General features: G+C 51.9%; 1 long non-coding RNA gene across 1 annotated transcript; it reads right to left on the bottom strand.

Annotated features, from left to right (window-relative positions):
• Positions 1-515: 515 nt before the first annotated feature.
• Positions 516-5,602, bottom strand: LOC107124092. Its single transcript, XR_001482974.1, has 3 exons — positions 5,540-5,602; positions 3,751-3,878; positions 516-608 (listed from the first exon to the last, which is right to left on the bottom strand). It is a non-coding gene; the product is annotated as an uncharacterized LOC107124092 (long non-coding RNA).
• Between the last annotated feature and the right edge of the window lie 4,593 nt (positions 5,603-10,195).

Here is a 10,195-nt window from a genome sequence, read left to right as displayed (position 1 = left end):
GCAGCTGATTCCACCGTTGCACAATTCTTACTGCCAAAATGTTTTCCCTAAGATACAGCTGGTACCTTCCCACCCTCAGTTTATACCCGTTATTGCAAGTCCTCTCCTCTGCTGCCAAGAGGAACAGTTCCTTGCCCTCCTCCAAGTGACAGCCCTTCCAATACTTCAAGGGAGCCATCCTGTCCCCCCTCGACCTCCTCTTCTCCAGACTGAACCTTTCCAAGAATTCCCTCAGCCTTTCCTTGCAGGGCTTCTTGGTCTCCAGGCCCCCCCCCCCAATCATCCTCGCTGCTCTCCTTTGCACCCGCTCCATTCTATCCACATCCTTTTTGAAGGGAGGCCTCCAGAACTGCACACAATAATCTCAACACGTTTTGGAACTTGCAAGGGTGTCTTTAATCATGGTTCCCCTCCAGCATGACAATTCAGAGTGAAGAGAGAATTAAGCTATCTTCGTGTGCCTTGAGTGGAAAGATGACAGAGAGAAGAAGGGAGTCCGGGACAGTGGAGGCGGAATTCAGGGCCCGAGTTGGTACATCGACTCTTGACAGGAGCAGTTCTTCCACACAGACGGCTGTCAGTGATTCCGGGCTTCAGACCAGGTTATTCTACCAAAGAGAAATGGGGGTTATGGATCCAGGACCGTCCACATGCTGTCAGAACCACAGCTTTCAAAAAGAATAAACGTTTATTGAAAAGTATTATCTATTTGAAGCTATGATGAAGCTGGAACAGAAGCATTGTTTAGAATGACTACAATGGCCGGCACACAGAATAATAAACGGATTCAAACAACACATAACCAATCAATATGGTTCCCGCTCCCGCGGAAAGGCTGGCAGACGCGCGCCCAACAGCCTGGGAGCCAACGGCTTCCTAAAGATGAACAATTAACAGTTTCTCACACTAAGCTTCATTAGAGAGCCAGAGAAGCTTACCACCTGCCTGACCTTGCTGATACGATAGTTCAAAGCAGCGTTAGCGTATACTGAAAGGAATGCATGAGACCAGAAACATTGTAAGCTGAGTACAAGAGACTTGCGCAGTTGCATACACTACAAAAGGGGATGGGGAATCCCAAGGGCAGGACTTCAGGCCTAGACAGAACTCTATGGCAGCTTGCTGACACATGCCTGACAGTGAAACCGACTTATCTAGATACAATGGGACCTTCCGGGCTGCCCTTTCCCCCCTCTCTCCCCTCCCACCAACCTCTCGGCTGACCGTCAGAACGCTCCCCATATCCATTCTACGGCAACATAAACTGAAACACTGATATTGGTTTCTTATCCCATTACACATGCTAACTCATTCAATCCTCACGTATGTATTCTCACCAAGATGGGCTGTACATCCCCTATATGTTGATGTTTTTCTTTTCTTTTTTTGAGATAGTATATTATAATAGTGATTGTAATGCAATGCGATATCTTGTTCATCTCCGATGTAACCCTGTACCCCAGGAAAAGGATTATGTCAGTTACCTCCATGTTTTATTGAAGCAAAATGTTATCACTACTCTTTGCAATTAAGAATGTAATTGAATATGTAATGTAATTTGGAATGGTAGATTTAGATGCAGTTCTTTGTTTTGGGGACAAGGAAAACACACTGCACAGCCAAGATGCTGTAAAATTCACCTCCATGCTTGAAAGGAGATGGATGTGGGGGGTCAAAGGATGGGATTCTCACAAATTAGAGCACATCAACCTCCAGTTCTAACATGTTTATTACCTAGGTTGTCTGTCCCCCCCCCCAGTTCAACCAAAACTGATGATAACCAGGAATTAAGCTCGTCATCCTTTTGATCTGTTAAAAAAAACTGTCCTCACTATTTTGCATGCTTATTTAACAAACCACTCCTATATACGCAACTATGATATGTAATTCCATTTCATTGTCTGACGAAGTGTGCCCGCACCCGAAAGCTCACACCTGGAATAAAACTTTGTTGATCTTAAAGGTGCCCCACTGGACTCTAACTTCGTTCTATAAACTGAAACAGTTAGTAGAAACCATTTTAAACCATTTTAAACCATTGCTAATGTGATATTGTAAACCTCATCGCCCTGGACAATTTTGTGTCAACCGCAAATTTAGCCACTTCACTGCTTACTCCCAACTCCAAATCATTAATGAACAAGTCAAAAAGCACCGGACCCAGTACTGAGCCCTGCAGTAACCCACTGCTTACCACCCTCCACTGAGAAAATTGCCCATGTTGAACAAAACAGGTCCCAAGACAGATCTTTGAAGCATTCCACTTGTCACTCCTTTCCAAGAGGATGAGGAACCATTCACAGGCACTTTTTGGGTGTGAAATGTCAACCAGTTACAGATCCACCTAACAGTCATAGGATCCAAGCCACATTTCACCCATTTTGCCAACAATATTATGTCAAACCTTATCAATAGCTTTACTGAAATCAAGATAAACTACGTTTACAGTATTCCCCTGATCCAGCAAGGTAGTAACTTTTTTTTTTAAGAGTGAGATAGACATAAGGTTAGCCTGACATGACTTGTTCTTGAGAAACCCATGCTGGCTCTTAGTAATCAGAGCCGTCCTTTCTAAACGCTCAAGGACTGTCTGTTTGATGATTTGTTCTAAAACTTTCCCAGGTATAGACGTCAAGCTGATGGGTCGGTAGTTAGCCGGATCCTCCTTTTCCCCCTTCTTCAAGATGGGGACAACATTTGCCCACCTCCAATCTTCTGGCACCTCACCTGTTCTCCAAGAATTCGGAGAACTTAGGTATGGAACATAGGTATGGCCCAGACTAGGTATGGACTAGGTACGGCCCAGGCTAGCCCAATCTCATTGGATCCTGAAAGCTACACAGGGTTGGCCCAGGTGGGTCTTCGGAGGGGAGACCACCCAAAAAGTCCCGGGTTGCTGTGGAGAGGCAGGCTACGGCCGACTCCCACCTGCCCCCCCTACCTTGGAGGCTGCAGACTGGTGAGGGATGGGAGGACGTCTTGGGCAAGGGAGAAAAGGCGGAAGGAGGGGAGGAAGGGTCACGGATGTGGGGCAGAGGACTGCGTTCGTGCAGCTGGCCCTTCTCCCCTAACTGCCCCAGCCCTCCTTCAGGTTCAGTGGCGGGGCCGTGGCTCTGTGGGAGATGACCCGCTCTGGGTGCAGGAGGTCCCGGGCACGTTCCCCCAGCGCCCCCACCTGCAAGGGACGTTGTTTCGGGGGGGGGGGAATCTCGGGTGAAACCCTTGCCTGGTGCTGGGGACAGGCCGGGAGTCAACCTGGAGTGAAGCAATAGCCCCCTCCCCAGTTCCCCTTTCCGGCAATCTTCAGGCTGCGTCCGCACTCCAGAGACCCCGGCTGGCTTCAGCACCTCTGTTTGCGCCACCTCTCTCAACCCATCTTGGCCTTCCAAATCCGTCTCATGCTCAGAAGCAAAAAAAGAACACTGCAACACATGAAGCTGCCTTAGACTGGATCAGAACTACTGGTCCAGCCAAGACAGTTCGGCCCACTTAAAAGGGCTGCAGCTCTCCAGGGTCTCAGGCAAAGAGGCCTTCCCCATCACCTCCTGCCCGGTCCTTTTAACTGGAGATGCTGCTGGGGATTGAACCTGGGACCTTCTGCATGCCAAGCAGAGGCCCTTCCACTGAGCCATGGCCTCTCAGTGTACAGCTGTCCTGCGGAGCTCCCATGGGTGGAATTCCCTCCTTGTACCCTGGTGGCCCCCGTACCAGAGGCCAGGCTGTGGCTTCAGGGCCGTGGACTTCCCTTACCTCCAGAGACCCTCACGCAGTCACGGCCACAGCCGTTGCTATGGCATTTTGCTCCTTCAGAACAAGTTGCGCACAGTGCCCAGCGTCTTGAGGTCTGGGGCGTCTTCCGGGAGACCTCGGGGGACGCACTGGAAGGAAGACAGAAGGGCTGAGAGGCAAGGGGAGGGGGGACCATTCCAGAGAGTGGGCACAAGAGGGCACGTGTGTATGGCTGCCAGCCAGGACAGCTGATTTTCCCCGCCAACCTGGGGGGGGGGATACTGTGGGTAAGGTTGCCAATCTCCAGGCGCGGCCAGGAGATCTCCCAGAATCACAACAGCTCTCTAGACTACAGAGTTCAGTCCAGACCAGTTCTCCTGGTGGAAATGGCTGCCTTGGAGGGTGGGTTCACCCTGCTGCGGACCCTCCTCTCCTCTCCCCGAACCCTCCTCCTCTTCCCAAGCCCTTAGTTATGGCCCAGACTAGGCCAACCACATCGGATCCTGGAAGCCACACAGGGTTGGCCCAGGTGGGTCTTCAGAGGGGAGACCACTCAGGAAGTCCCAGGTGGCTGTGGAGAGGCAGGCCACGGCCGACTCCCACCCGGACCCCCAGCATGGAGGCTGCAGACGGGTGAGGGATTACAGAAAAGGGGGAAGGAGGGGAGGAAGGACCATGGATGAGGGGCAGAGGACTGAGTTCTTGCAGCTGGCCCCTCCTCTCCTAACTGCCCCAGCCCTCCATCAGGTTTAGTGGAGGGGCCGTGGCTCTGTGGGAGATTGCTTGCTTTCGGTGCAGGAGGTCCCAGGCATGTTCCCCCAGGACCCCCACCTGAAAGGGACGTTGTTTCAGGGGGGGTCTCGGGTGAAGGCCTTGCCTGGTGCTGGGGACAGGCCGGGAGTCACACTGAAGCAGCAGCCCCCCAGTCCTCCTTTCCGGCAACATTCAGGCTGTGTGTGCGCACTCCAGAGCCCCTGGTCAACTTCAGCACCTCTGTCTGCCCCTCCTCTCTCACCCCATCCCTGCCTCCCGTATCCATTTCATGCTCGGAAGCACCAAAAGAACACTGCAGCACACAAACACATGAAGCTGCCTTAGACCGGATCAGAACCAGTTTGGCCCACTTAAACGGGCTGCAGCTCAACAGGGTCTCAGGCAAAGAGGTCCTTCCCATCACCTCCTGCCCGGTCCTTTTAACTGGAGATGCTGCCGGGGATTGAACCTGGGACCTCCTGCATGCCAGGCAGAGGCTCTTCCACTGAGCCACGGCCCCTTCCCATAGTTCTCCAGGGTCTCAGGCAGAGGTCTTCCCCATCACCTCCTTCCCGGTCCTTTTAACTGGAGATGCTGCTAAGGATTGAACCTGGGACTTTCTGCATGCCAAGCAGAGGCTCTTCCACTGAGCCACAGCCCCTTCCCATAGCTCTCCAGGGTCTCAGGCAAAGAGGTCCTTCCCATCACCTCCTTCCCGGTCCTTTTAACTGGAGAGGCTGCCAGGGATTGAACCTGGGACCTCCTGCATGCCAAGCAGATGTTCTATCACTGAGCCACAGCCCCTTCCCATAGTTCTCCAGGGTCTCAGGCGGAGGTCTTTCCCATCACCTCCTGCCCGGTCCTTTTAACTGGAGATGCTGCCGGGGATTGAACCTGGGGCCTTCTGCATGCCAAGCAGATGTTCTATCACTGAGTCATGGTCCCTCTTTGTACCGCTGTCCTCCAAAGTTCCCATGGGTCAAATTCCCTCCTTGTACCCTGTTGGCACCTGTATCGGAGGCCAGGATGTGGCATCAGTGCCGTGGACGTCCCTTACCTCCAGTGGCCTTCATGCACTCGTAGCCACAGCCGTTGCTGCAGCATTTTTCTCCTGCACGACAGTCGACATCCCTGGTGCAACGATCCGCACAGTGCCTAGCACCTTGAGGCTTGGGGCAGTGTCCGGGAGTCGTTGGGGGACGCACTGGAAGGAACACAGAAGGGCTGAGAGGCAAGGGAAGAGATCTCCCAGAATTAGAACAGATCTCTAGACTACAGAGATCATAGAATCATAGAGTTGGAAGGGGCCGCCAGGGTCATCTAGCCCAACCCCCTGCACAAGGCAGGAAATTCACAAATACCTCCCCTTCCACATCCTTAATGAGTCCTGCTCCATGCCCAGAAGATGACCAAAAAAAACGCAAAACCCCTCCAGGATCTCCAGCCAAACTGCCCTGGAGAAAAATTGCCTCCTGACCCCAAAGTGGCGATCAGCATTTCCCTGGTCATGTAGGAAAGGGCCACGAGAATTAAGCACTGAAGCTGTAACCCTCCCTGCCCTCCCACTCGTGATCTGCCCGAGTTCACACAATCAGCACTGTTGTCAGATGGGGCCCTCCAGCCTCTGTTTGAAAACCTCCCAAGAAGGGGAGCCCGCCACCTCCCGAGGAAGCCTGCTCCAAACCGCTCTGTCAGGAAGTTTAGCCGAAAACGCTTCTGGTTTAATTTCAACCCGTTGGTTCTGGTCCGACCTTCTGGGGCAACAGAAAAGAACTCTGTTCTACACCTGACAGACACCCGCCTGTTTGGTGTTGGGGGGGAGTGTGTTTAAAAGCATCAGTGAGGCTGGGCCAGCAGCAGGGCTAAGGCAATCCTGCTGAGCAAGTGTCAGCAAGCTGCCAAATTTTGTGATTGTAGTAATGTATGGTCTATGCACTCTGCACATGCTTTGTTCCTGTTGATTGCAAACTGTGTAATTCCCTCCTACATTGTGTATTGTTTATTATCCTTCGCTTAGCAACCCAGACGCATGCTCAGACGTAGAGCTTGTTAGGGAACCATGCAGTATTCAAGGCCAAGCAGGTGTGTGATAAGGATGGCGGCAGCTTTTTGTTTTAATTAGCAGAGCCTGAGAAAAGCTTAGTAACAATAACTGGAGCGTTTTGGTTCTCAGCTAGTTGGCGCCTTGAATGCCCAAGCGGGAAATAGACTCATTGGCTTAGCAGCGTTTTGAAATCCGTTTATATCTCTTGCTATGAGCCTTCCATGTTATTCTAAACAGAAACCTTTCTAGTGACTCATTGATTCAATAAAATCCTCTTTTCTACAAGAAGTGAGTACGTTGTTTTGATGGGACCTTGACAGCAAGCCTCCCTGACAGCTGTAAGCATCCCACCCCTACACCTGACAGGCAGCTGCCTGTCCAGTGTAGGAAGGGGAGTATGTTTGAAGCCATGGGGAGGCTGGCCCAGCAGCTTTGCTGCCCCTCACAGGTGGTTCTTTGGGCACTCATGATTTCCTCAACTGTCATTAGCTGTCTGCAGTCCCCTGTAACTGTTGGCTTTTTTTCACCTCAGAACACTGAGCTCTGCAGCTGACCAATCAGAGAGTGGGGGGTGCTGGGAGGCAGCCGCACAGGAATGAATGGGGGGAGCACATTTCCCCCCTTTTGACCCATTTAGGGGTCGGATTTCTAAAAAAACCCTTCTTAGCGAGCAACTGTAAAATCAATGCCCAGGCAAAACCGCTGGACCTAGAGACACCAAATTCGGGGAGAGCACTCCTACCGTGGCGTAGGTGCTCGCAAAGAAGGGGTTTTTAGAAACCCGACCCCTGTCATAAGGGGTAAAATGTGCTCCCCCATTGATTCCTATGAGGCTGCTGTCTACTTGCTGTCTACTTGCACCCCCCACTCTCTGATGGTGCAGCTGCAGAACTCAGCATTTAGGGTTGCCAGCCTCCAGGTGGGGCCTGGAGGCCTCCTGTTTTTACAACTGATCCCCGGCTGACAGAGATCAGCTCCCCTGGAGGAGAAAAGGGCTGCTTTGGAGCGTGGGCTCTAGGGCACTGTACCAGGCTGAGGCCCCTCCCCTCCCCAAGCCCCGCCCTCTCCTGGATCCACCCCCAAAGTCTCCAGCTATCTTCCAATCCAGACCTGGCAACCCTAGGACCCTCCCCACCCCAAATCCACCCCCCCAGGCTCCACCCCCAAATCTCCATGAATCCCCCAACTTGGAGTTGGCGCCCGTAAGTAGTCGAGAACTGAGACAGCACCAAGATTGATCAAATCTCTGGGTGGTGGCACCTGGCAGAGTCTGTTCCAAAATTAAAAGCCGGAAGGGGCTGTTTTTTAAAAATTGAACTTCTAACAGCCTTAGTGTGTACATAGGACCATAAGAGAACATAAGAGAAGTCAACGTTGGATCAGGCCAATGGCCCCTCCAGTCCAACACTCTGTGTCACACAGTGGCCAGAAATACCAGGTGCCATCAGGAGATTCCACCAGTGGGGCCAGGACACTAGAAGCCCTCCCACTGTGCCCCCCCAAGCACCAAGAATACAGAGCATCACTTGCCCCAGACCGAGAGTTCCTACCTATACCTTGTGGCTCAGAGCCACTGAGGGACCTCTGCTCCAGATGCTTATTCAGTTCCCTCTTATAAGAACATAAGAGAAGCCAGTGTTGGATCACGCCAATGACCCATCCAGTCCAACACTCTGTCACACAGGGGCCAAAAATACCAGGTGCCATCAGGAGGTCCAGCAGTGGGGCCAGGACACTAGAAGCCCTCCCACTGTGCCCCCCCAAGCACCAAGAATACAGAGCATCACTTGCCCCAGACCGAGAGTCCCTATCTATACTGTTATGTCCGCTGACCGCCACCAGGAGTCAGCGAATACTCCTGAGCTTGAATCTGTACAAACAATAGGGACTAGGATCCTAGCCTCTTCACTTGGGAACCAATAAAACCGTGGCGGGAGATTTGACCCCACCAACGGGACCTAGGGGTGTCCCCCAGGTGTGTATATAGTTGGCCATCCGGCCAGTATTCTGTGTTCTTGTTGTGTACCAGTAAACCATGCTGATCACTGCATCCATCTCTGTGGTTCCTACATGCGTCTAACCCACTACACTTCATATACATTGTGGCTAAGAGCCCCTGATGGACCTCTGCTCCATATGCTTATCCAATTCCCCTTTGAAGCCGTCCGTGCTTGTAGCCGCCGCCACCTCCTGTGGCAGTGAATTCCATGTGTGAATCACTCTTTGGGTGAAGAAGTGCTTCCTTTTATCCCTTCTAACCCGACTGCAGCTGGGGTTTTAGGAGGACAAAGCCCTAACCCAGAGCACCCAAGTCCTCGGGGAGGGGGTGGGAAGAGTGGGCATGGGCAGGGTGCCTTTCTGAAGTCTCTCAAGGATGGAATGATGGGAAGGAGTCTGCTTGCAGCCCGGGCGACTGAGGGGATGAGAGGTGGGGCCTCCTTTCCCTCCCCCTCTTCCTCCCCCTGGCTGCTACCCACTCCCCTCTCTCCCAGGAAGACAGAGGAAGGGGGGGGGGATAAAGGTCTTCCATGAAGCCTGTGGAGAGGGAAGAAGGAGAGGAAGAAGGAAGAGTTGTTTTTTTAGACCCTGGTTTTCTCTACCCTGCTTTTGAGAAGGTGCTTCTCCAAAGACTCCTGAGTTAGCTTAGTGGTCACCGGATAAGAGGACGGGTTCTCTTAGGGATTAAAAAGCAGTTAAATTACAGGAAGTAAAGAGCAGGAATCAATGGACAGTTCTCACAATGGAGGGAAGGAAGCAGTGAGGTCCCACAAGGATCGGTACTGAGGCCGGGACTATTCAATTTAGTCGTCCATGGCCTGGAACCGGGGGGAGTAGTGTAGTGGCCAAGTTTGCAGATGACACCACATTATTCAGCTCGAGCATGTCCAGAAGAGGGCAACCAGGATGGTGAGAGGGTTGGAATCCAAATCTTACAAGGAAAGGCTGAAAGAGTTGGGTCTGTTTCGCCTGGGAAAGAGAAGGCTTAGTGGGGACATGATTGCAGTCTTCAAGTATCTGAAGGGCTGTCATGTAGAAGATGGAGCGGATCTATTCTCTCTTGCTCTGGATGGCAAGACTAGGTCTAATGGGTGGAAATTACAAGGGAGTCGTTACCGGCTCAATATCAGGAGAAACTTCCTAACTGTCAGAGTGGTTGAGCAGTGGAACAGCCTGCCTTGGGGGGGGGGGGATGCTCCTTCGCTGGACGTTTTCAAGCGGAGGCTGGATGGCCCTCTTTCGGGTATGTTGTAGGTGTTATGTATTCAGATGGACTTTGAATGCATGATCCGTATAGGACTTGATGTATGTGAAACATCTCATTGAAGTGCAATGTTAAGCTTCGGCCTGGGCTAGGATCCTAATGTAACCAATAGGAGCACTAGCCCAGGTTGTGTCATCCAATCACCTTACGGAGCGGGAGCGCTCGTGATTGGTCATTATCCGTTCAACCTGATAGGTTGTTATTTGTACAGTGGGAGTGGCTACATTAGCCGGGAAGGTTTAAAAGCAGGCCAGCTTCTGTGTTAAAGCGGTCCTGGCTGACTGATGTTGATCCGTGTTGGAGAAGTAACAAAGCTGAAGAATAAAAGCCGCATTCTTGCTGAATCACTCTCCGACTCTTTGTTAAGTACACGACTTAACAATTGGCGACGAAGGTGGGATTCTAGT

This window comes from Gekko japonicus, unplaced genomic scaffold, assembly GCF_001447785.1.
Source record: "Gekko japonicus isolate JY-2015 unplaced genomic scaffold, Gekko_japonicus_V1.1 scaffold3542, whole genome shotgun sequence".
NCBI classification, from domain to species: domain Eukaryota; kingdom Metazoa; phylum Chordata; class Lepidosauria; order Squamata; family Gekkonidae; genus Gekko; species Gekko japonicus.
The sequence above is the reverse complement of the archived record's forward strand: the minus strand, read 5'-3'. Positions and strand labels throughout refer to the sequence as shown.